Source organism: Somniosus microcephalus, unplaced genomic scaffold (genome assembly GCF_052327205.1).
Source record: "Somniosus microcephalus isolate GS21.2 unplaced genomic scaffold, FLI_Smic_1.0 unresolved_chr4, whole genome shotgun sequence".
NCBI lineage: Eukaryota > Metazoa > Chordata > Chondrichthyes > Squaliformes > Somniosidae > Somniosus > Somniosus microcephalus.
This window is the reverse complement of record NW_028225182.1, coordinates 43685943-43710716: the sequence shown is the minus strand read 5'-3', so window position 1 is coordinate 43710716 and position 24774 is coordinate 43685943.

Below are 24774 nucleotides of genomic sequence, written 5' to 3'. Positions count from 1 at the left end.
AGCTCAGTGAGGAGTGACGCTCAGTAAGGAGTGATGCTCAGTGAGGAGTGACGCTCGGTGAGGAGTGGAGCTCAGTCAGGAGTGACGCTCAGTGAGGAGTGACGCTCAGTGAGGGGTGACGCTCAGTGAGGAGTGCAGCTTAGTGAGGAGTGATGCTCAGTGAGGAGTGGAGCTCAGTGAGGAGTGACTCTCAGTGAGGAGTGAAGCAAAGTGAGGAGTGACGCTCAGTGAGAAGTGAAGCTCAGTGAGGAGTGGAGCTCAGTGAGGATTGATGCTCAGTGGGGAGTGGAGCTCGGTGAGCAGTGATGCTCAGTGAGGAGTGACAATCAGTGAGGAGTGATGCTCGGTGTGGAGTGACGCTCAGGGAGGTGTGATGCTCAGTGAAGAGTGATGCTCAGTGTGGAGTGGAGCTCAGTGAGGAGTGACGCTCAGTGAGGAGTGGAGCTCAGTGAGGAGTGACGCTAAGTGAGGGTGGAGATCAATCAGTAGTGACGCTCAGTGAGGAGGGGAGCTCGGTCAGGAGTGGAGCTCAATGAGGAGTGATGTTCAGTGAGGAGTGACGCTCAGTGAGGAGTGGAGCTCAGTGAGGAGTGGAGCTCAGTGAAGAGTGATGCTCAGTGAAGAGTGGAGCTCAGTGAGGAGTGGAGGTCAGTGAGGAGTAGAGCTCATCGAGGAGTGGAGCTCAGTGAGGAGTGACGCTCAGTGATGAGTGATGCTCAGTGAGGAATGAAGCTCAGTGAGAAGTGGAGCTCAGTGAGAAATGAAGTTCAGTGAGGAGTGGAGCTCAGTGAAGAGTGATGCGTTGTGAGGAGTGGAGCTCAGTGAGGAGTGGATCTCAGTGAGGAGTGACGCTCAGTGAGGAGTGACGCTCAGTGAGGAGTGGAGCTCAGTGAGGAGTGACGCTCAGTGAGGAGTGAAGCTCAATGAGGATTGGAGCTCAGTGAGGAGTGATGCTCCGTGAGGAATAGAGCTCAGTGACGAGTAGATCACAGTGAGGAGTGATGCTCAGTGAAGAGTGATGCTCAGTGAGGAATTACGCTCATTGAGGAGTGGAGCTGAGCGAGGAGTGGAGCTCAGTAAGGAGTGATGCTCAGTGAGGAGTGCAGCTCGGTGAGGTGTGGAGCTCAGTGAGGAGCGGAGCTCAGTGAGGAGTGGAGTTCAGTTAGGAGTGGAGCTCAGTGAGGAGTGACGCTCAGTGAGGAGAGGAGCTCACTGAGGAGTGACGCTCAGTGAGGAGTGACGCTTGGTGAGGACTGGAGCTCAGTCGGGAGTGACGCTCAGTGAGCAGTGACGCACAGTGAGGAGTGACGCTCAGTGAGGAGTGGAGCTCAGTGAGGAGTGACGCTCAGTGAGGAGTGGAGCTCAGTGAGGAGTGATGATCAGTGGAGTGATGCTCAGTGAGGAGTGGAGCTCAGTGTGGAGTGAAGCTCAGTGAGGAGCGGAGCTCAGTGAGGAGTGGAGCTCAGTGAGGAGAGGAGTTGAGTGAGGAGTGACGTTCAGTGAGGAGTGACGCTCAGTGAGGATTGGAGCTCAGTGAGGAGTGGAGTTGAGTGAGGAGTGACGTTAAGTGAGGAGTGACGCTCAGTGAGGAGTGACGCTCAGTGAGGGGTGACGCTCAGTGAGGAGTGACGTGCAGTGAGGAGTGACGCTCAGTGAGTAGTGGAGCTCAGTGAGGAGTGACGCTCAATGAGGAGTGACGCTCGGTGAGGAGTGGAGACTCCGAGGAGTGACGCTCAGTGAGGAGTGACATTCAGTGAGGAGTGAGGATCAATGTGGAGTGGAGCTCAGTGAGGAGTGACGCTCAGTGAGGAGTGGAGCTCGGTGAGGAGTGGAGCTCAGTGAGGAGTGACGCTCAGTGAGGAGTGGAGCTGAGTGATGAGTGACTCTCAGAGAAGAGTGACGCTCAGTGAGGTGTGGAGCTCGGTGAGGAGTGGAGCTCGGTGAGGAGTGGTGCTCAGAGAGGTGTGACGCTCAGTGAGGAGTGGAGCTCGGTGAGGAGTGATGCTCAGTGAGTAGTGGAGCTCAGTGAAGAGTGATGCTCAGTTAGGAGTGGAGCTCAGTGAGGAGTGGAGCTCAGTGAGGAGTGAGGCTCAGTGAGGAGTGGAGCTCAGTGATGAGTGGAGCTCACTGCAGATAGGAGCTCAGTGAGGAGTGAAGCAAAGTGAGGAGTGACGCACGGTGAGGAGTGTCGCTCTGTGAAGAGTGACGCTCAGTGAGGATTGGAACTCAGTGAGGTGCGATGCTCATTGAGGAGTGGAGCTCAGTGAGGTGTGACGCTCAGTGAGGAGTGGAGCTCGGTGAGGAGTGACGCTCAGTGATGAGTAGAGCTCAGTGAGTATTGACGCTCAGTGAGGAGTGGAACTCAGTGAGGTGTGATGCTCAGTGAGGCGTGGAGCTCGGTGAGGAGTGACGCTCAGTGAGGAGTGATGCTCAGTGAGGAGTGGAGTTTAGTGAGGAGTGGAGCTCAGTGTGGCGTGGAGCTCAGTGAGGAGTGACGCTCAGTGAGGAGTGGAGCTCTATGAGGAGTGCCGCTCAGTTAGGGGTGGAGCTCAGGGAGGAGTGGAGCTCATTGAGGAGTGGATCTCAGTGAGGAGAAACGCTCAGTGAGGAGTGCAGATCAATGAGGAGTGACGCTCAGTGATGAGGGGAGCTCAGTGAGGATTGACGCTCAGTAAGGACTGATGCTCAGTGAGGAGTGACGCTCGGTGAGGAGTGGAGCTCAGTGAGGAGTGACGCTCAGTGAGGAGTGGAGCTCAGTGAGGAGTGACGCTCAGTGAGGAGTGAAGCAAAGTGAGGAGTGGAGCTCAGTGTGGAGTGAAGCTCAGTGAGGAGCGTAGCTCAGTGAGGTGTGACGCTCAGTGAGGAGCGGAGCTCGGTGAGGAGTGATGCTCAGTGTGTAGTGAAGCTCAGTGAGGAGTGACGCTCGGTGAGGAGTGACGCTCAGTGAGGAGTGACACTCAGTGAGGAGTGATGCTCAGTTAGGAGTGCAGCTCAGTGAGGAGTGACGCTCAGTGATGTGTGACGCTCGGTGAGGAGTGTCGCTCAGTTAGGAGTGCAGCTCAGTGAGGAGTGGAGCTCAGTGAGGTGTGACGCTCAGTGAGGAGTGGAGCTCGGTGAGGAGTGACGCTCAGTGAGGAGTGAAGCTCAGTGAGGAGTGGAGCTCAGTGAGGAGTGAAGCTCAGTGTGGAGTGGAGCTCAGTGAGGTGTGACGCTCAGTGAGGAGTGGAGCTCGGTGAGGAGTGAGGCTCATTGAGGACTGGAGCTCAGTGAGTAGTGACGCTCAGTGAGGAGTGGAGCTCAGTGAGGATTGACGCTCAGTGAGGAGTGGAGCTCGGTGTGGGGTGACGCTCAGTGAGGAGTGACAATCAGTGAGGAGTTATGCTCCATGTGGAGTGAAGCTCAGTGTGGAGTGGAGCTCAGTGAGGTGTGACGCTCGGTGAGGAGTGAGGCTCAGTGAGGAGTGGAGCTCAGTGAGTAGTGACGCTCAGTGAGGAATGGAGCTCAGTGAGGATTGATGCTCAGAGAGGAGTGGAGCTCGGTGAGGAGTGACGCTCAGTGATGAGTAGAGCTCAGTGAGTAGTGACGCTCAGTGAGGAGTGGAGCTCAGTGAGGTGTGATGCTCAGTGAGGAGTGGAGCTCGGTGAGGAGTGACGCTCAGTGAGGAGTGGAGCTCAGTGAGGAGTGGAGCTCTGTGAGGAGTGATGCTCAGTGAGGAGTGATGCTCAGTGAGGAGTGGAGCTCAGTGAGGAGTGACGCTCAGTGAGGAGTGGAGCTCAGTGAGGATTGACGCTCAGTGAGGAGTGGATCTCGGTGAGGAGTGACGCTCAGTGAGGAGTGACAATCAGTGAGGAGTGATGCTCAGTGAGCAGTGGAGCTCAGTGAGGAGTGGGGCTCAGTGAGGAGTGGAGCTCAGAGAGGAGTGGAGCTCTGTGAGGAGTGGAGCTCAGTGAGGAGTGGAGCTCAGTGAGGAGTGACGCTCAGTAAGGAGTGATGCTCAGTGAGGAGTGACGCTCGGTGAGGAGTGACGCTCAGTGAGGGGTGACGCTCAGTGAGGAGTGCAGCTCAGTGAGGAGTGACGCTCAGTGAAGAGTGGAGCTCAGTGAGGAGTGACGCTCAGTGAGGAGTGAAGCAAAGTGAGGAGTGACGCTCAGTGAGGAGTGATGCTCAGTGAGGAGTGGAGTTCAGTGTGGAGTGAAGCTCAGTGAGGAGCGTAGCTCAGTGAGGAGTGGCACTCAGTGAGGAGTGGAGCTCAGTGAGGAGTGGAGTTGAGTGAGGAGTGACGCTCAGTGAGGAGTGATGCTCAGTGAGGAGTGGAGCTCAGTGAGGAGTAACGCTCAGTGAGGATTGACGCTCTGTGAGGAGTGGAGACTCCGCGAGGAGTGACGCTCAGTGAGGAGTGACACTGAGTGAGGAGTGACTCTCAGAGAGGAGTGACGCACAGTGAGGAGTGGAGCTCGGTGAGGAGTGGAGCTCAGTGAGGTGTGACGCTCAGTGAGGAGTGGAGCTCTGTCAAGACTGACGCTCAGTTAGCGGTAGAGCTCAGTGCGGATTGGAGCTCTGTGAGGAGTGGAGCTCAGTGAGGTGTGATGCTCAGTGAGGAGCGGAGCTCGGTGAGGAGTGACGCTCAGTGTGTAGTGAAGCTCAGTGAGGAGTGACGCTCGGTGAGGAGTGACGCTCATTGAGGAGTGACACTCAGTGAGGAGTGATGCTCAGTTAGGAGTGCAGCTCAGTGAGGAGTGACGCTCAGTGATGTGTGACGCTTGGTGAGGAGTGTCGCTCAGTTAGGAGTGCAGCTCAGTGAGGAGTGGAGCTCGGTGAGGAGTGACGCTCAGTGAGGAGTGAAGCTCAGTGAGGAGTGATGCTCGGTGTGGAGTGAAGCTCAGTGTGGAGTGGAGCTCAGTGAGGTGTGACGCTCAGTGAGGAGTGGAGCTCGGTGAGGAGTGAGGCTCAGTGAGGAGTGGAGCTCAGTGACTAGTGACGCTCAGTGAGGAGTGGAGCTCAGTGAGGATTGACGCTCAGTGAGGAGTGGAGCTCGGTGAGGAGTGACGCTCAGTGATGAGTGGAGCTCAGTGAGTTGTGACGCTCAGTGAGGAGTGGAGCTCAGTGAGGTGTGATGGTCAGTGAGGAGTGGAGCTCGTGAGGAGTGACGCTCAGTGAGGAGTGGAGCTCAGTGAGGAGTGGAGCTCTGTGAGGAGTGATGCTCAGTGAGGATTCATGCTCAGTGAAGAGTGGAGCTCGGCAAGGAGGCTCAGTGAGGAGTGATGCTCAGTGAGGAGTGGGGCTCAGTGAGGAGTGACGCTCAGTGAGGAGTGGAGCTCAGTGAGGATTGACGCACAGTGAGGAGTGGTTCTCGGTGAGAAGTGACACTCAGTGAGGAGTGACAATCAGTGAGGAGTGATGCTCAGTGAGCAGTGGAGCTCAGTGAGGAGTGGGGCTCAGTGAGGAGTGGAGCTCAGAGAGGAGTGGAGCTCTGTGAGGAGTGGAGCTCAGTGAGGAGTGGAGCTCAGTGAGGAGTGACGCTCAGTAAGGAGTGATGCTCAGTGAGGAGTGACGCTCGGTGAGGAGTGACGCTCAGTGAGGGGTGACGCTCAGTGAGGAGTGCAGCTCAGTGAGGAGTGACGCTCAGTGAAGAGTGGAGCTCAGTGAGGAGTGACGCTCAGTGAGGAGTGAAGCAAAGTGAGGAGTGACGCTCAGTGAGGAGTGATGCTCAGTGAGGAGTGGAGTTCAGTGTGGAGTGAAGCTCAGTGAGGAGCGTAGCTCAGTGAGGAGTGGCACTCAGTGAGGAGTGGAGCTCAGTGAGGAGTGGAGTTGAGTGAGGAGTGACGCTCAGTGAGGAGTGATGCTCAGTGAGGAGTGGAGCTCAGTGAGGAGTAACGCTCAGTGAGGATTGACGCTCTGTGAGGAGTGGAGACTCCGCGAGGAGTGACGCTCAGTGAGGAGTGACACTGAGTGAGGAGTGACTCTCAGAGAGGAGTGACGCACAGTGAGGAGTGGAGCTCGGTGAGGAGTGGAGCTCAGTGAGGTGTGACGCTCAGTGAGGAGTGGAGCTCTGTCAAGACTGACGCTCAGTTAGCGGTAGAGCTCAGTGCGGATTGGAGCTCTGTGAGGAGTGGAGCTCAGTGAGGTGTGATGCTCAGTGAGGAGCGGAGCTCGGTGAGGAGTGACGCTCAGTGTGTAGTGAAGCTCAGTGAGGAGTGACGCTCGGTGAGGAGTGACGCTCATTGAGGAGTGACACTCAGTGAGGAGTGATGCTCAGTTAGGAGTGCAGCTCAGTGAGGAGTGACGCTCAGTGATGTGTGACGCTTGGTGAGGAGTGTCGCTCAGTTAGGAGTGCAGCTCAGTGAGGAGTGGAGCTCGGTGAGGAGTGACGCTCAGTGAGGAGTGAAGCTCAGTGAGGAGTGATGCTCGGTGTGGAGTGAAGCTCAGTGTGGAGTGGAGCTCAGTGAGGTGTGACGCTCAGTGAGGAGTGGAGCTCGGTGAGGAGTGAGGCTCAGTGAGGAGTGGAGCTCAGTGACTAGTGACGCTCAGTGAGGAGTGGAGCTCAGTGAGGATTGACGCTCAGTGAGGAGTGGAGCTCGGTGAGGAGTGACGCTCAGTGATGAGTGGAGCTCAGTGAGTTGTGACGCTCAGTGAGGAGTGGAGCTCAGTGAGGTGTGATGGTCAGTGAGGAGTGGAGCTCGTGAGGAGTGACGCTCAGTGAGGAGTGGAGCTCAGTGAGGAGTGGAGCTCTGTGAGGAGTGATGCTCAGTGAGGATTCATGCTCAGTGAAGAGTGGAGCTCGGCAAGGAGGCTCAGTGAGGAGTGATGCTCAGTGAGGAGTGGGGCTCAGTGAGGAGTGACGCTCAGTGAGGAGTGGAGCTCAGTGAGGATTGACGCACAGTGAGGAGTGGTTCTCGGTGAGAAGTGACACTCAGTGAGGAGTGACAATCAGTGAGGAGTGATGCTCAGTGAGCAGTGGAGCTCAGTGAGGAGTGGAGCTCAGTGAGGAGTGGAGCTCTGTGAGGAGTGATGCTCAGTGAGGATTCATGCTCAGTGAAGAGTGGAGCTCGGCAAGGAGGCTCAGTGAGGAGTGATGCTCAGTGAGGAGTGGGGCTCAGTGAGGAGTGACGCTCAGTGAGGAGTGGAGCTCAGTGAGGATTGACGCACAGTGAGGAGTGGATCTCGGTGAGAAGTGACGCTCAGTGAGGAGTGACAATCAGTGAGGAGTGATGCTCAGTGAGCAGTGGAGCTCAGTGAGGAGTGGGGCTCAGTGGGCAGTGGAGCTCAGAGAGGAGTGGAGCTCTGTGAGGAGTGGACCTCAGTGAGGAGTGACGCTCATTGAGGAGTGGAGCTCTATGAGGAGTGCCGCTCAGTTAGGGGTGGAGCTCAGGGAGGAGTGGAGCTCATTGAGGAGTGGAGCTCAGTGAGGAGTGATGCTCAGTGAGGAGTGGAGATCAATGAGGAGTGACGCTCAGTGAGGAGGGGAGCTCAGTGTGGATTGACGCTCAGTGAGGTATGGAGCTTGGTGAGGAGAGGAGCTCGGTGAGTAGTGGAGCTCAGTGAGGAGTGGAGCTCAGTGAGGAGTGACGCTCAGAAAGGGGTGGTGCTCAGTGAGGAGAGATGCTCGGTGAGGAGTGGAGCTCAGTCAGGAGTGACGCTCAGTGAGGAGTGACGCTCAGTGAGTGGTGACGCTCAGTAAGGAGTGCAGCTCAGTGAGGAGTGATGCTCAGTGAGGAGTGGATCTCAGTGAGGAGTGATGCTCAGTGAGGAGTGAAGCTCAGTGAGGAGTGGAGTTGAGTGAGGAGTGACGTTCAGTGAGGAGTGACGCTCAGTGAGGAGTGACGCTCAGTGAGGGGTGACGCTCAGTGAGGAGTGACGTGCAGTGAGGAGTGACGCTCAGTGAGTAGTGGAGCTCAGTGAGGAGTGACGCTCAATGAGGAGTGACGCTCGGTGAGGAGTGGAGACTCCGAGGAGTGACGCTCAGTGAGGAGTGACATTCAGTGAGGAGTGAGGATCAATGTGGAGTGGAGCTCAGTGAGGAGTGACGCTCAGTGAGGAGTGGAGCTCGGTGAGGAGTGGAGCTCAGTGAGGAGTGACGCTCAGTGAGGAGTCGAGCTGAGTGATGAGTGACTCTCAGAGAAGAGTGACGCTCAGTGAGGAGTGGAGCTCGGTGAGGAGTGGAGCTCGGTGAGGAGTGGAGCTCAGAGAGGTGTGACGCTCAGTGAGGAGTGGAGCTCGGTGAGGAGTGATGCTCAGTGAGTAGTGGAGCTCAGTGAAGAGTGATGCTCAGTTAAGAGTGGAGCTCAGTGGGGAGTGGAGCTCAGTAAGGAGTGAGGCTCAGTGAGGAGTGGAGCTCAGTGATGAGTGGAGCTCAGTGCAGATAGGAGCTCAGTGAGGAGTGAAGCAAAGTGAGGAGTGACGCACGGTGAGGAGTGTCGCTCTGTGAAGAGTGACGCTCAGTGAGGATTGGAGCTCAGTGAGGTGCGATGCTCAGTGAGGAGTGGAGCTCAGTGAGGTGTGACGCTCAGTGAGGAGTGGAGCTCGGTGAGGAGTGACGCTCAGTGATGAGTAGAGCTCAGTGAGTATTGACGCTCAGTGAGGAGTGGAACTCAGTGAGGTGTGATGCTCAGTGAGGCGTGGAGCTCGGTGAGGAGTGACGCTCAGTGAGGAGTGACGCTCAGTGAGGAGTGGAGCTCAGTGAGGAGTGGAGCTCAGTGTGGCGTGGAGCTCAGTGAGGAGTGACGCTCAGTGAGGAGTGGAGCTCTATGAGGAGTGCCGCTCAGTTAGGGGTGGAGCTCAGGGAGGAGTGGAGCTCATTGAGGAGTGGATCTCAGTGAGGAGAAACGCTCAGTGAGGAGTGGAGATCAATGAGGAGTGACGCTCAGTGAGGAGGGGAGCTCAGTGAGGATTGACGCTCAGTGAGGTATGGAGCTCGGTGAGGAGAGGAGCTCGGTGATTAGTGGAGCTCAGTGAGGAGTGGAGCTCAGTGAGGAGTGACGCTCAGTAAGGAGTGATGCTCAGTGAGGAGTGACGCTCGGTGAGGAGTGGAGCTCAGTGAGGAGTGACGCTCAGTGAGGAGTGGAGCTCAGTGAGGAGTGACACTCAGTGAGGAGTGAAGCAAAGTGAGGAGTGGAGCTCAGTGTGGAGTGAAGCTCAGTGAGGAGCGTAGCTCAGTGAGGAGTGGCACTCAGTGAGGAGTGGAGCTCAGTGAGGAGTGGAGTTGAGTGAGGAGTGACGCTCAGTGAGGAGTGACGCTCAGTGAGGAGTGGAGCTCAATGAGGAGTAACGCTCAGTGGGGATTGACGCTCTGTGAGGAGTGGAGACTCCGCGGGGAGTGACGCTCAGTGAGGAGTGACACTGAGTGAGGAGTGATTCTCAGAGAGGAGTGACGCACAGTGAGGAGTGGAGCTCGGTGAGGAGTGGAGCTCAGTGAGGTGTGACGCTCAGTGAGGAGTGGAGCTCTGTCAAGACTGACGCTCAGTTAGCGGTAGAGCTCAGTGAGGATTGGAGCTCTGTGAGGAGTGGAGCTCAGTGAGGTGTGACGCTCAGTGAGGAGCGGAGCTCGGTGAGGAGTGACGCTCAGTGTGTAGTGAAGCTCAGTGAGGAGTGACGCTCGGTGAGGAGTGACGCTCAGTGAGGAGTGACACTCAGTGAGGAGTGATGCTCAGTTAGGAGTGCAGCTCAGTGAGGAGTGACGCTCAGTGATGTGTGACGCTCGGTGAGGAGTGTCACTCAGTTAGGAGTGCAGCTCAGTGAGGAGTGGAGCTCAGTGAAGTGTGACGCTCAGTGAGGAGTGGAGCTCGGTGAGGAGTGACGCTCAGTGAGGAGTGAAGCTCAGTGAGGAGTGGAGCTCAGTGAGGAGTGAAGCTCAGTGTGGAGTGGAGCTCAGTGAGGTGTGACGCTCAGTGAGGAGTGGAGCTCGGTGAGGAGTGAGGCTCATTGAGGACTGGAGCTCAGTGAGTAGTGACGCTCAGTGAGGAGTGGAGCTCAGTGAGGATTGACGCTCAGTGAGGAGTGGAGCTCGGTGTGGGGTGACGCTCAGTGAGGAGTGACAATCAGTGAGGAGTGATGCTCCGTGTGGAGTGAAGCTCAGTGTGGAGTGGAGCTCAGTGAGGTGTGACGCTCGGTGAGGAGTGAGGCTCAGTGAGGAGTGGAGCTCAGTGAGTAGTGACGCTCAGTGAGGAGTGGAGCTCAGTGAGGATTGATGCTCAGTGAGGAGTGGAGCTCGGTGAGGAGTGACGCTCAGTGATGAGTGGAGCTCAGTGAGTAGTGACGCTCAGTGAGGAGTGGAGCTCAGTGAGGTGTGATGCTCAGTGAGGAGTGGAGCTCGGTGAGGAGTGACGCTCAGTGAGGAGTGGAGCTCAGTGAGGAGTGGAGCTCTGTGAGGAGTGATGCTCAGTGAGGAGTGATGCTCAGTGAGGAGTGGAGCTCAGTGAGGAGTGACGCTCAGTGAGGAGTGGAGCTCAGTGAGGATTGACGCTCAGTGAGGAGTGGATCTCGGTGAGGAGTGACGCGCAGTGAGGAGTGACAATCAGTGAGGAGTGATGCTCAGTGAGCAGTGGAGCTCAGTGAGGAGTGGGGCTCAGTGAGGAGTGGAGCTCAGAGAGGAGAGGAGCTCTGTGAGGAGTGGAGCTCAGTGAGGAGTGGAGCTCAGTGAGGAGTGACGCTCAGTAAGGAGTGATGCTCAGTGAGGAGTGACGCTCGGTGAGGAGTGGAGCTCAGTGAGGAGTGACGCTCAGTGAGGAGTGACGCTCAGTGAGGGGTGACGCTCAGTGAGGAGTGCAGCTCAGTGAGGAGTGACGCTCAGTGAGGAGTGGAGCTCAGTGAGGAGTGACGCTCAGTGAGGAGTGAAGCAAAGTGAGGAGTGACGCTCAGTGAGGAGTGATGCTCAGTGAGGAGTGGAGTTCAGTGTGGAGTGAAGCTCAGTGAGGAGCGTAGCTCAGTGAGGAGTGGCACTCAGTGAGGAGTGGAGCTCAGTGAGGAGTGGAGTTGAGTGAGGAGTGACGCTCAGTGAGGAGTGATGCTCAGTGAGGAGTGGAGCTCAGTGAGGAGTAACGCTCAGTGAGGATTGACGCTCTGTGAGGAGTGGAGACACCGCGAGGAGTGACGCTCAGTGAGGAGTGACGCTGAGTGAGGAGTGACTCTCAGAGAGGAGTGACGCACAGTGAGGAGTGGAGCTCGGTGAGGAGTGGAGTTCAGTGAGGTGTGACGCTCAGTGAGGAGTGGAGCTCTGTCAAGACGGACGCTCAGTTAGCGGTAGAGCTCAGTGCGGATTGGAGCTCTGTGAGGAGTGGAGCTCAGTGAGGTGTGATGCTCAGTGAGGAGCGGAGCTCGGTGAGGAGTGACGCTCAGTGTGTAGTGAAGCTCAGTGAGGAGTGATGCTCGGTGAGGAGTGACGCTCATTGAGGAGTGACACTCAGTGAGGAGTGATGCTCAGTTAGGAGTGCAGCTCAGTGAGGAGTGACGCTCAGTGATGTGTGACGCTTGGTGAGGAGTGTCGCTCAGTTAGGAGTGCAGCTCAGTGAGGAGTGGAGCTCGGTGAGGAGTGACGCTCAGTGAGGAGTGAAGCTCAGTGAGGAGTGATGCTCGGTGTGGAGTGAAGCTCAGTGTGAAGTGGAGCTCAGTGAGGTGTGACGCTCAGTGAGGAGTGGAGCTCGGTGAGGAGTGAGGCTCAGTGAGGAGTGGAGCTCAGTGACTAGTGACGCTCAGTGAGGAGTGGAGCTCAGTGAGGATTGACGCTCAGTGAGGAGTGGAGCTCGGTGAGGAGTGACGCTCAGTGATGAGTGGAGCTCAGTGAGTTGTGACGCTCAGTGAGGAGTGGAGCTCAGTGAGGTGTGATGCTCAGTGAGGAGTGGAGCTCGTGAGGAGTGACGCTCAGTGAGGAGTGGAGCTCAGTGAGGAGTGGAGCTCTGTGAGGAGTGATGCTCAGTGAGGATTCATGCTCAGTGAAGAGTGGAGCTCGGCAAGGAGGCTCAGTGAGGAGTGTTGCTCAGTGAGGAGTGGGGCTCAGTGAGGAGTGACGCTCAGTGAGGAGTGGAGCTCAGTGAGGATTGACGCACAGTGAGGAGTGGATCTCGGTGAGAAGTGACGCTCAGTGAGGAGTGACAATCAGTGAGGAGTGATGCTCAGTGAGCAGTGGAGCTCAGTGAGGAGTGGAGCTCAGTGAGGAGTGGAGCTCTGTGAGGAGTGATGCTCAGTGAGGATTCATGCTCAGTGAAGAGTGGAGCTCGGCAAGGAGGCTCAGTGAGGAGTGATGCTCAGTGAGGAGTGGGGCTCAGTGAGGAGTGATGCTCAGTGAGGAGTGGAGCTCAGTGAGGATTGACGCACAGTGAGGAGTGGATCTCGGTGAGAAGTGACGCTCAGTGAGGAGTGACAATCAGTGAGGAGTGATGCTCAGTGAGCAGTGGAGCTCAGTGAGGAGTGGGGCTCAGTGAGCAGTGGAGCTCAGAGAGGAGTGGAGCTCTGTGAGGAGTGGACCTCAGTGAGGAGTGACGCTCATTGAGGAGTGGAGCTCTATGAGGAGTGCCGCTCAGTTAGGGGTGGAGCTCAGGGAGGAGTGGAGCTCATTGAGGAGTGGAGCTCAGTGAGGAGTGATGCTCAGTGAGGAGTGGAGATCAATGAGGAGTGACGCTCAGTGAGGAGGGGAGCTCAGTGTGGATTGACGCTCAGTGAGGTATGGAGCTTGGTGAGGAGAGGAGCTCGGTGAGTAGTGGAGCTCAGTGAGGAGTGGAGCTCAGTGAGGAGTGACGCTCAGTAAGGAGTGGTGCTCAGTGAGGAGTGACGCTCGGTGAGGAGTGGAGCTCAGTCAGGAGTGACGCTCAGTGAGGAGTGACGCTCAGTGAGTGGTGACGCTCAGTAAGGAGTGCAGCTCAGTGAGGAGTGATGCTCAGTGAGGAGTGGATCTCAGTGAGGAGTGACGCTCAGTGAGGAGTGACGCTCAGTGAGGAGTGGAGTTGAGTGAGGAGTGACGCTCAGTGAGGAGTGGAGTTGAGTGAGGAATGACGCTCAGTGAGGAGTGACGCTCAGTGAGGAGTGGAGCTCAGTGAGGAGTAACGCTCAGTGAGGATTGACGCTCTGTGAGGAGTGGAGACTCCGCGAGGAGTGACGCTCAGTGAGGAGTGACACTGAGTGAGGAGTGACTCTCAGAGAGGAGTGACGCTTAGTGAGGAGTGGAGCTCAGTGAGGAGTGGAGCTCAGTGAGGTGTGACGCTCAGTGAGGAGTGGAGCTCTGTGAAGACTGACGCTCAGTTAGCGGTAGAGCTCAGTGAGGATTGGAGCTCTGTGAGGAGTGGAGCTCAGTGAGGTGTGACGCTCAGTGAGGAGCGGAGCTCGGTGAGGAGTGACGCTCAGTGAGTAGTGAAGTTCAGTGAGGAGTGACGCTCGGTGAGGTGTGACGCTCAGTGAGGAGTGACGGTCAGTGAGGAGTGGTGCTCAGTTAGGAGTGCAGCTCAGTGAGGAGTGACGCTCAGTGATGTGTGACGCTCGGTGAGGAGTTTCGATCAGTTAGGAGTGCAGCTCAGTGAGGAGTGGAGCTCAGTGAGGTGTGACGCTCAGTGAGGAGTGGAGCTCGGTGAGGAGTGACGCTCAGTGAGGAGTGAAGCTCAGTGAGGAGCGGATCTCAGTGAGGAGAGGCGCTCAGTGAGGAGTGGAGCTCGGTGAGGAGTGACGTTCAGTGAGGTGTGACGCTCAGTGAGGAGTGGAGCTCAATTAGGAGTGATGCTCAGTGAGTTGTGACGCTCGGTGAGGAGTGTCGCTCAGTGAGGAGTGACGCTCAGTGAGGAATGGGGCTCAGTGATGTGTGACGCTCAGTGAGGCGTGGAGCTCGGTGAGGAGTGACGCTTAGTGAGGTGTGACGCTCAGTGAGGAGTGCAGCTTGGTGAGGAGTGACGCTCAGTGAGGAATGGAGCTCAGTGAGTAGTGACGCTCAGTGAGAAGTGTCGCTCAGTGAGGAGTGACGCTGAGTGAGGAGTGGAGCTCAGTGAGGTGTGATGCTCAGTGAGGAGTGGAGCTCAGTGAGGAGTGGAGCTCGGTGAGGAGTGACGCTCAGTGAGGAGTGACGCTCAGTGAAGAGTGACGCTCAGTGAGGAGTGGAGCTCAGTGTGGAGTGACGCTCAGTGAGGAGTGATGCTCAGTGAGGAGTGGAGCTCTGTGAGGAGTGGAGCTCTGTGCGGAGTGATGCTCAGTGAGGAATGATGCTCAGTGAGGAGTGGAGCTCGGTGAGGAGACTCAGTGAGGAGTGACGCTCAGTGAGGAGTGGAGCTCAGTGAGAAGTGAAGCTCAGTGAGGAGTGGAGCTCAGTGAGGATTGACGCTCAGTGAGGAGTGGAGCTCGGTGAGGAGTGACGCTCAGTGAGGAGTGTCGCTCAGTGAGGAGTGACGCTGATGAGGAGTGGAGCTCAGTGAGGTGTGACGCTCAGTGAGGAGTGGAGCTCGGTGAGGAGTCACGCTCAGTGAGGAGTGACGCTCATTGAGGAGTGGAGCTCAGTGAGGAGTGGAGCTCAGTGTGGAGTGGAGCTCAGTGAGGTGTGACGCTCAGTGAGGAGTGCAGCGCATTGAGGAGTGACGCTCAGTGAAGAGTGACACTCAGTTAGGAGTGGAGCTCAGTGAGGACTGACGCTCAGTGAGGAGTGATGCTCAGTGAGGAGTGGAGCTCAGTGAGGGGTGACGCTCAGTGAGGAGTGATGCTCAGTGAGGAGTGGAGCTCTGTGAGGAGTGGAGCTCAGCGAGGAGTGACGCTCAGTGAGGAGTGGGGCTCAGTGAGGAGTGACGCTCAGTGAGGAGTGATGCTCAGTGAGGAGTGGAGCTCAGTGAAGAGTTGAGCTCTGTGAGAAGTGATGCTCAGTGAGGATTGATGCTCAGTGAGGAGTGGAGCTTGGCAAGGAGACTCTGAGGAGTGACGCTCAGTGAGGAGTGGAACTCAGTGAGGAGTGACGCTCAGTGAGGAGGGGAGCTCAGTGAGGATTGACGCTCAGTGAGGTATGGAGCTCGGTGAGGAGAGGACCTCGGTGAGTAGTGGAGCTCAGTGAGGAGTGGAGCTCAGTGAGGAGTGACGCTCAGTAAGGAGTGATGCTCAGTGAGGAGTGATGCTCGGTGAGGAGTGGAGCTCAGTCAGGTGTGACGCTCAGTGAGGAGTGACGCTCAGTGAGGGTTGACACTCAGTGAGGAGTGCAGCTCAGTGAGGAGTGACGCTCAGTGAGGAGTGGAGCTCAGTGAGGAGTGACGCTCAGTGAGGAGTGAAGCAAAGTGAGGAGTGACGCTCAGTGAGAAGTGATGCTCAGTGAGGAGTGGAGCTCAGTGTGGAGTGAAGCTCAGTGAGGAGCGTAGCTCAGTGAGGAGTGGCACTCAGTGAGAAGTGGAGCTCAGTGAGGAGTGGAGTTGAGTGAGGAGTGACGCACAGTGAAGAGTGACGCTCAGTGAGGAGTGGAGCTCAGTGAGGAGTAACGCTCAGTGAGGATTGACGCTCTGTGAGGAGTGGAGACTCCGCGGGGAGTGACGCTCAGTGAGGAGTGACACTGAGTGAGGAGTGACTCTCAGAGAGGAGTGACGCTCAGTGAGGAGTGGAGCTCGGTGAGTAGTGGAGCTCAGTGAGGTGTGAAGCTCAGTGAGGAGTGGAGCTCTGTCAAGACTGACGCTCAGTTAACGGTAGAACTCAGTGAGAATTGGAGCTCTGTGAGGAGTGGAGCTCACTGAGGTGTGACGCTCAGTGAGGAGCGGAGCTCGGTGAGGAGTGACGCTCAGTGTGTAGTGAAGTTCAGTGACGAGTGACGCTCAGTGAGGGGTGACGCTCAGTGAGGACTGACACTCAGTGAGGAGTGATGCTCAGTTAGGAGTGCAGCTCAGTGAGGAGTGACGCTCAGTGATGTGTGACGCTCGGTGAGGAGTGTCGCTCAGTTAGGAGTGCAGCTCAGTGAGGAGTGGAGCTCAGTGAGGTGTGACGCTCAGTGAGGAGTGGAGCTCGGTGAGGAGTGACGCCCAGTGAGGAGTGAAGCTCAGTGTGGAGTGGAGCTCAGTGAGGTGTGACGCTCAGTGAGGAGTGGAGATCAGTGAGGAGTGGAGCTCAGTGAGTAGTGACGCTCAGTGAGGAGTGGAGCTCAGTGAGGATTGACGCTCAGTGAGGAGTGGAGCTCGGTGTGGGGTGACGCTCAGTGAGGAGTGACAATCAGTGAGGAGTGATGCTCGGTGTGGAGTGAAGCTCAGTGAGGAGCGTAGCTCAGTGAGGAGTGGCACTCAGTGAGGAGTGGAGCTCAGTGAGGTGTGGAGTTGAGTGAGGAGTGACGCTCAGTGAAGAGTGACGCTCAGTGAGGAGTGGAGCTCAGTGAGGAGTAACGCTCAGTGAGGATTGACGCTCTGTGAGGAGTGGAGACTCCGCGGGGAGTGACGCTCAGTGAGGAGTGACACTGAGTGAGGAGTGACTCTCAGAGAGGAGTGACGCTCAGTGAGGAGTGGAGCTCGGTGAGTAGTGGAGCTCAGTGAGGTGTGACGCTCAGTGAGGAGTGGAGCTCTGTCAAGACTGACGCTCAGTTAGCGGTAGAGCTCAGTGAGGATTGGAGCTCTGTGAGGAGTGGAGCTCACTGAGGTGTGACGCTCAGTGAGGAGTGACGCTCAGTGTGTAGTGAAGTTCAGTGAGGAGTGACGCTCAGTGGGGAGTGACACTCAGTGAGGAGTGATGCTCAGTTAGAAGTGCAGCTCAGTGAGGAGTGACGCTCAGTGATGTGTGACGCTCGGTGAGGAGTGTCGCTCAGTTAGGAGTGCAGCTCAGTGAGGAGTGGAGCTCAGTGAGGTGTGACGCTCAGTGAGGAGTGGAGCTCGGTGAGGAGTGACGCCCAGTGAGGAGTGAAGCTCAGTGAGGAGTGAAGCTCAGTGAGGAGTGAAGCTCAGTGTGGAGTGGAGCTCAGTGAGGTGTGACGCTCAGTGAGGAGTGGAGATCGGTGAGGAGTGAGGCTCAGTGAGGAGTGGAGCTCAGTGAGTAGTGACGCTCAGTGAGGAGTGGAGCTCGGTGTGGGGTGACGCTCAGTGAGGAGTGATGCTCGGTGTGGAGTGACACTCAGGGAGGCGTGATGCTCAGTGAAGAGTGATGCTCAGTGTGGAGTGGAGCTCTGTGAGGAGTGGAGCTCAGTGAGGAGTGACGCTCAGTGAGCAGTGGAGCTCAGTGAGGAGTGGCACTCAGTGAGGAGTGGACCTCAGTGAGGAGTGACGCTCAGTGAGGGTTGACGCTCAGTGAGGAGTGCAGCTCCGTGAGGAGTGACGCTCAGTGAGGAGTGGAGCTCAGTGAGGAGTGACGCTCAGTGAGGAGTGAAGCAAAGTGAGGAGTGACGCTCAGTGAGAAGTGATGCTCAGTGAGGAGTGGAGCTCAGTGTGGAGTGAAGCTCAGTGAGGAGCGTAGCTCAGTGAGGAGTGGCACTCAGAGAGAATTGGAGCTCAGTGAGGAGTGGAGTTGAGTGAGGAGTGACGCACAGTGAAGAGTGACGCTCAGTGAGGAGTGGAGCTCAGTGAGGAGTAACGCTGAGTGAGGATTGACGCTCTGTGAGGAGTGGAGACTCCGCGGGGAGTGACGCTCAGTGAGGAGTGACACTGAGTGAGGAGTGACTCTCAGAGAGGAGTGACGCTCAGTGAGGAGTGGAGCTCGGTGAGTAGTGGAGCTCAGTGAGGTGTGAAGCTCAGTGAGGAGTGGAGCTCTGTCAAGACTGACGCTCAGTTAACGGTAGAACTCAGTGAGGATTGGAGCTCTGTGAGGAGTGGAGCTCACTGAGGTGTGACGCTCAGTGAGGAGCGGAGCTCGGTGAGGAGTGACGCTCAGTGTGTAGTGAAGTTCAGTGACGAGTGACGCTCAGTGAGGGGTGACGCTCAGTGAGGACTGACACTCAGTGAGGAGTGATGCTCAGTTAGGAGTGCAGCTCAGTGAGGAGTGACGCTCAGTGATGTGTGACGCTCGGTGAGGAGTGTCGCTCAGTTAGGAGTGCAGCTCAGTGAGGAGTGGAGCTCAGTGAGGTGTGACGCTCAGTGAGGAGTGGAGCTCGGTGAGGAGTGACGCCCAGTGAGGAGTGAAGCTCAGTGTGGAGTGGAGCTCAGTGAGGTGTGACGCTCAGTGAGGAGTGGAGATCGGTGAGGAGTGAGGCTCAGTGAGGAGTGGAGCTCAGTGAGTAGTGACGCTCAGTGAGGAGTGGAGCTCAGTGAGGATTGACGCTCAGTGAGGAGTGGAGCTCGGTGTGGGGTGACGCTCAGTGAGGAGTGACAATCAGTGAGGAGTGATGCTCGGTGTGGAGTGAAGCTCAGTGAGGAGCGTAGCTCAGTGAGGAGTGACACTCAGTGAGGAGTGGAGCTCAGTGAGGAGTGGAGTTGAGTGAGGAGTGACGCTCAGTGAAGAGTGACGCTCAGTGAGGAGTGGAGCTCAGTGAGGAGTAACGCTCAGTGAGGATTGACGCTCTGTGAGGAGTGGAGACTCCGCGGGGAGTGACGCTCAGTGAGGAGTGACACTGAGTGAGGAGTGACTCTCAGAGAGGAGTGACGCTCAGTGAGGAGTGGAGCTCGGTGAGTAGTGGAGCTCAGTGAGGTGTGACGCTCAGTGAGGAGTGGAGCTCTGTCAAGACTGACGCTCAGTTAGCGGTAGAACTCAGCGAGGATTGGAGCTCTGTGAGGAGTGGAGCTCACTGAGGTGTGACGCTCAGTGAGGAGCGGAGCTCGGTGAGGAGTGACGCTCAGTGTGTAGTGAAGTTCAGTGAGGAGTGACGCTCAGTGAGGGGTGACGCTCAGTGAGGAGTGACACTCAGTGAGGAGCGATGCTCAGTTAGAAGTGCAGCTCAGTGAGGAGTGACGCTCAGTGATGTGTGACGCTCGGTGAGGAGTGTCGCTCAGTTAGGAGTGCAGCTCAGTGAGGAGTGGAGCTCAGTGAGGAGTGAAGCTCAGTGTGGAGTGGAGCTCAGTGAGGTGTGACGCTCAGTGAGGAGTGGAGATCGGTGAGGAGTGAGGCTCAGTGAGGAGTGAAGCTCAGTGAGGAGTGGAGCTCAGTGAGGAGTGAAGCTCAGTGTGGAGTGGAGCTCAGTGAGGTGTGACGCTCAGTGAGGAGTGGAGATCGGTGAGGAGTGAGGCTCAGTGAGGAGTGGAGCTCAGTGAGTAGTGACGCTCAGTGAGGAGTGGAGCTCGGTGTGGGGTGACGCTCAGTGAGGAGTGATGCTCGGTGTGGAGTGACACTCAGGGAGGCGTGATGCTCAGTGAAGAGTGATGCTCAGTGTGGAGTGGAGCTCTGTGAGGAGTGGAGCTCAGTGAGGAGTGACGCTCAGTGAGGAGTGGAGCTCAGTGAAGAGTGACACTCAGTGAGGAGTGGACCTCAGTGAGGAGTGGAGCTCATTGAGGAGTGGAGCTCGGTGAGGCGCGACATTCAGTGATGAGTGGAGATCATTGAGGAGTGACGCTCAGTGAGGAGGGGAGCTCGGTGGGGAGTGGAGCTCGGTGAGGTTTGGAGCTTGGTAAGGAGTGATGCTCAGTGAGGAGTGACGCTCAGTGAGGAGTGGAGCTCAGTGAGGAGTGAAGTTCAGTGAGGAGTGACGCTCAGTGAGGAGTGGAGCTCAGTGAGCAGTGGACCTCAGAGAGGAGTGGGGCTCAGTGAGGACTGGAGCTCAGTGAGGTGTGGAGCTTAGTGAGGAGTGGAGCTCAGTGAGGAGTGGGGCTCAGTGAGGAGTGGAGCTCAGTGAGGAGTAATGCTCAGTGTGGAGTGAGTCTCAGTGAGGAGTGGAGCTCAGTCAGGTGTGACGCTCAGTGAGGAGTGGAGCTCGGTGAGGAGTGACGTTCAGTGAGGTGTGACGCTCAGTGAGGAGTGGAGCTCAATTAGGAGTGATGCTCAGTGAGTAGTGACGCTCGGTGAGGAGTGTCGCTCAGTGAGGAGTGACGCTCAGTGAGGAATGGGGCTCAGTGATGTGTGACGCTCGGTGAGGCGTGGAGCTCGGTGAGGAGTGACGCTTAGTGAGGTGTGACGCTCAGTGAGGAGTGCAGCTTGGTGAGGAGTGACGCTCAGTGAGGAATGGAGCTCAGTGAGTAGTGACGCTCAGTGAGAAGTGTCGCTCTGTGAGGAGTGACGCTGAGTGAGGAGTGGAGCTCAGTGAGGTGTGACGCTCAGTGAGGAGTGGAGCTCAGTGAGGAGTGGAGCTCGGTGAGGAGTGACGCTCAGTGAGGAGTGACGCTCAGTGAAGAGTGACGCTCAGTGAGGAGTGGAGCTCAGTGTGGAGTGACGCTCAGTGAGGAGTGATGCTCAGTGAGGAGTGGAGCTCAGTGAGGAGTGGAGCTCTGTGCGGAGTGATGCGCAGTGAGCATTGATGCTCAGTGAGGAGTGGAGCTCGGTGAGGAGACTCAGTGAGGAGTGACGCTCAGTGAGGAGTGGAGCTCAGTGAGAAGTGAAGCTCAGTGAGGAGTGGAGCTCAGTGAGGATTGACGCTCAGTGAGGAGTGGAGCTCGGTGAAGAGTGACGCTCAGTGAGGAGTGTCGCTCAGTGAGGAGTGACGCTGATGAGGAGTGGAGCTCAGTGAGGTGTGACGCTCAGTGAGGAGTGGAGCTCGGTGAGGAGTCACGCTCAGTGAGGAGTGACGCTCATTGAGGAGTGGAGCTCAGTGAGGAGTGGAGCTCAGTGTGGAGTGGAGCTCAGTGAGGTGTGACGCTCAGTGAGGAGTGGAGCGCATTGAGGAGTGACGCTCAGTGAAGAGTGACGCTCAGTTAGGAGTGGAGCTCAGTGTGGAGTGACGCTCAGTGAGGAGTGATGCTCAGTGAGGAGTGGAGCTCTGTGAGGAGTGGAGCTCAGTGAGGAGTGACGCTCAGTGAGGAGTGGGGCTCAGTGAGGAGTGACGCTCAGTGAGGAGTGATGCTCAGTGAGGAGTGGAGCTCAGTGAAGAGTTGAGCTCTGTGAGAAGTGATGCTCAGTGAGGATTGATGCTCAGTGAGGAGTGGAGCTTGGCAAGGAGACTCTGAGGAATGACGCTCAGTGAGGAGTGGAACTCAGTGAGGAGTGACGCTCAGTGAGGAGGGGAGCTCAGTGAGGATTGACGCTCAGTGAGGTATGGAGCTCGGTGAGGAGAGGACCTCGGTGAGTAGTGGAGCTGAGTGAGGAGTGGAGCTCAGTGAGGAGTGACGCTCAGTAAAGAGTGATGCTCAGTGAGGAGTGATGCTCGGTGAGGAGTGGAGCTCAGTCAGGAGTGACGCTCAGTGAGGAGTGACGCTCAGTGAGGGTTGACGCTCAGTGAGGAGTGCAGCTCAGTGAGGAGTGACGCTCAGTGAGGAGTGGAGCTCAGTGAGGAGTGACGCTCAGTGAGGAGTGAAGCAAAGTGAGGAGTGACGCTCAGTGAGAAGTGATGCTCAGTGAGGAGTGGAGCTCAGTGTGGAGTGAAGCTCAGTGAGGAGCGTAGCTCAGTGAGGAGTGGCACTCAGTGAGAAGTGGAGCTCAGTGAGGAGTGGAGTTGAGTAAGGAGTGACGCACAGTGAAGAGTGACGCTCAGTGAGGAGTGGAGCTCAGTGAGGAGTAACGCTCAGTGAGGATTGACGCTCTGTGAGGAGTGACACTGAGTGAGGAGTGACTCTCAGAGAGGAGTGACGCTCAGTGAGGAGTGGAGCTCGGTGAGTAGTGGAGCTCAGTGAGGTGTGAAGCTCAGTGAGGAGTGGAGCTCTGTCAAGACTGACGCTCAGTTAACGGTAGAACTCAGTGAGGATTGGAGCTCTGTGAGGAGTGGAGCTCACTGAGGTGTGACGCTCAGTGAGGAGCGGAGCTCGGTGAGGAGTGACGCTCAGTGTGTAGTGAAGTTCAGTGATGAGTGACGCTCAGTGAGGGGTGACGCTCAGTGAGGACTGACACTCAGTGAGGAGTGATGCTCAGTTAGGAGTGCAGCTCAGTGAGGAGTGACGCTCAGTGATGTGTGACGCTCGGTGAGGAGTGTCGCTCAGTTAGGAGTGCAGCTCAGTGAGGATTGGAGCTCAGTGAGGTGTGACGCTCAGTGAGGAGTGGAGCTCGGTGAGGAGTGACGCCCAGTGAGGAGTGAAGCTCAGTGTGGAGTGGAGCTCAGTGAGGTGTGACGCTCAGTGAGGAGTGGAGATCGGTGAGGAGTGAGGCTCAGTGAGGAGTGGAGCTCAGTTTGTAGTGACGCTCAGTGAGGAGTGGAGCTCAGTGAGGATTGACGCTCAGTGAGGAGTGGAGCTCGGTGTGGGGTGACGCTCAGTGAGGAGTGACAATCAGTGAGGAGTGATGCTCGGTGTGGAGTGACACTCAGGGAGGCGTGATGCTCAGTGAAGAGTGATGCTCAGTGTGGAGTGGAGCTCTATGAGGAGTGGAGCTCAGTGAGGAGTGACGCTCAGTGAGGAGTGGAGCTCAGTGAGGAGTGACACTCAGTGAGGAGTGGATCTCAGTGAGGAGTGGAGCTCATTGAGGAGTGGAGCTCAGTGAGGCACGACATTCAGTGAGGAGTGGAGATCATTGAGGAGTGATGCTCAGTGAGGAGGGGAGCTCGGTGGGGAGTGGAGCTCGGTGAGGTTTCGAGCTTGGTAAGGAGTGATGCTCAGTGAGGAGTGACGCTCAGTGAGGAGTGACGCTCAGTGAGGAGTGGAGCTCAGTGAGGAGTGAAGCTCAGTGAGGAGTGACGCTCAGTGAGGAGTGGAGCTCAGTGAGCAGTGGACCTCAGAGAGGAGTGGGGCTCAGTGAGGACTGGAGCTCAGAGAGGTGTGGAGCTCAGTGAGGAGTGGAGCTCAGTGAGGAGGGGAGCTCAGTCAGGTGTGACGCTCAGTGAGGAGTGGAGCTCGGTGAGGAGTGACGTACAGTGAGGTGTGACGCTCAGTGAGGAGTGGAGCTCAATTAGGAGTGATGCTCAGTGAGTAGTGACGCTCGGTGAGGAGTGTCGCTCAGTGAGGAGTGACGCTCAGTGAGGAATGGAGCTCAGTGACGTGTGACGCTCAGTGAGGCGTGGAGCTCGGTGAGGAGTGACGCTCAGTGAGGTGTGACGCTCAGTGACGAGTGCTGCTTGGTGAGGAGTGACGCTCAGTGAGGAATGGAGCTCAGTGAGTAGTGACGCTCAGTGAGAAGTGTCACTCAGTGAGGAGTGACGCTGAGTGAGGAGTGGAGCTCAGTGAGGTGTGACGCTCAGTGAGGAGTGGAGCTCAGTGAGGAGTGGAGCTCGGTGAGGAGTGACGCTCAGTGAGGAGTGACGCTCAGTGAAGAGTGACGCTCAGTGCGGAGTGGAGCTCAGTGTGGAGTGACGCTCAGAGAGGAGTGATGCTCAGTGAGGAGTGATGCTCAGTGAGGAGTGGAGCTCAGTGAGGAGTGACGCTCAGTGAGGAGTGATGCTCAGTGAGGGGTGGAGCTCAGTGAAGAGATTAGCAAAGTGAAGAGTGGAGGTCAGTGAGGAGTGGAGCTCTGTGAGGAGTGATGCTCAGTGAGGATTGATGCTCAGTGAGGAGTGGAGCTCGGCGAGGAGACTCAGTGAGGAGTGACGCTCAGTGAGGAGTGGAGCTCAATGAGAAGTGACGCTCAGTGAGGAGTGGAGCTCGGTGAGGATTGACGCTCAGTGAGGAGTGGAGCTCGGTAAGGAGTGACGCTCAGTGAGGAGTGTCGCTCAGTGAGGAGTGACGCTGATGAGGAGTGGAGCTCAGTGAGGTGTGACGCTCAGTGAGGAGTGGAGCTCGGTGAGGAGTCACGCTCAGTGAGGAGTGATGCTCAGTGAGGAGTGGAGCTCCGTGAGGAGTGGAGCTCAGTGTGGAGTGGAGCTCAGTGAGGTGTGACGCTCAGTGAGGAGTGGAGCGCGTTGAGGAGTGACGCTCAGTGAAGAGTGACGCTCAGTGAGGAGTGGAGCTCAGTGAGGACTGACGCTCAGTGAGGAGCGATGCTCAGTGAGGAGTGGAGCTCAGTGAGGAGTGACGCTCAGTGAGGAATGATGCTCAGTGAGGAGTGGAGCTCTGTGAGGAGTGGAGCTCAGTGAGGAGTGACGCTCAGTGAGGAGTGGGGCTCAGTGAGTAGTGACGCTCAGTGAGGAGTGATGCTCAGTGAGGAGTGGAGCTCAGTGAAGAGTTGAGCTCTGTGAGAAGTGATGCTCAGTGAGGAGTGGAACTCAGTGAGGAGTGACGCTCAGTGAGGAGTGGAGCTCAGTGAGGATTGACGCTCAGTGAGGAGTGGAGCTCGGTGAGGAGTGGGGCTCAGTGAGGAGAGGAGCTCAGTGAGGAGGGACGCTCAGTGTGGAGTGACGTTCAGTGAGGAGTGGAGCTCAGTGTGTAGTGGAGCTCAGTGAGGTGTGACGCTCAGTGAGGAGTGGAGCTCGGTGAGGAGTGACGCTCAGTGAGGAGTGATGCTCAGTGAAGAGTGACGCTCAGTGAGGAGTGGAGCTCAGTGTGGAGTGATGCTCAGTGAGGAGTGCAGCTCAGTGAGGAATGACGCTCAGTGAGCAGTGATGCTCAGTGAGGAGTGGAGCTCTGTGAGGAGTGATGCTCAGCGAAGATTGATGCTCAGTGAGGAGTGGAGCTCGGTGAGGAGACTCAGTGATGAGTGACGCTCAGTGAGGAGTGGAGCTCAGTGAGGAGTGACGCTCAGTGAGGAGTGGAGCTCAGTGAGGATTGACGCTCAGTGAGGAGTGGAGCTCAGTGAGGTGTGACGCTCAGTGAGGAGTGGAGCTCGGTGAGGAGTCACGCTCAGTGAGGAGTGTCGCTCAGTGTGGAGTGCCGCTGAGTGAGCAGTGGAGCTCAGTGAGGTGTGACGCTCAGTGAGGAGTGGAGCTCGGTGAGGAGTAGAGCTTGGTGAGGAGTGACGCTCAGTGAGGAGTGGAGCTCAGTGAGTAGTGACGCT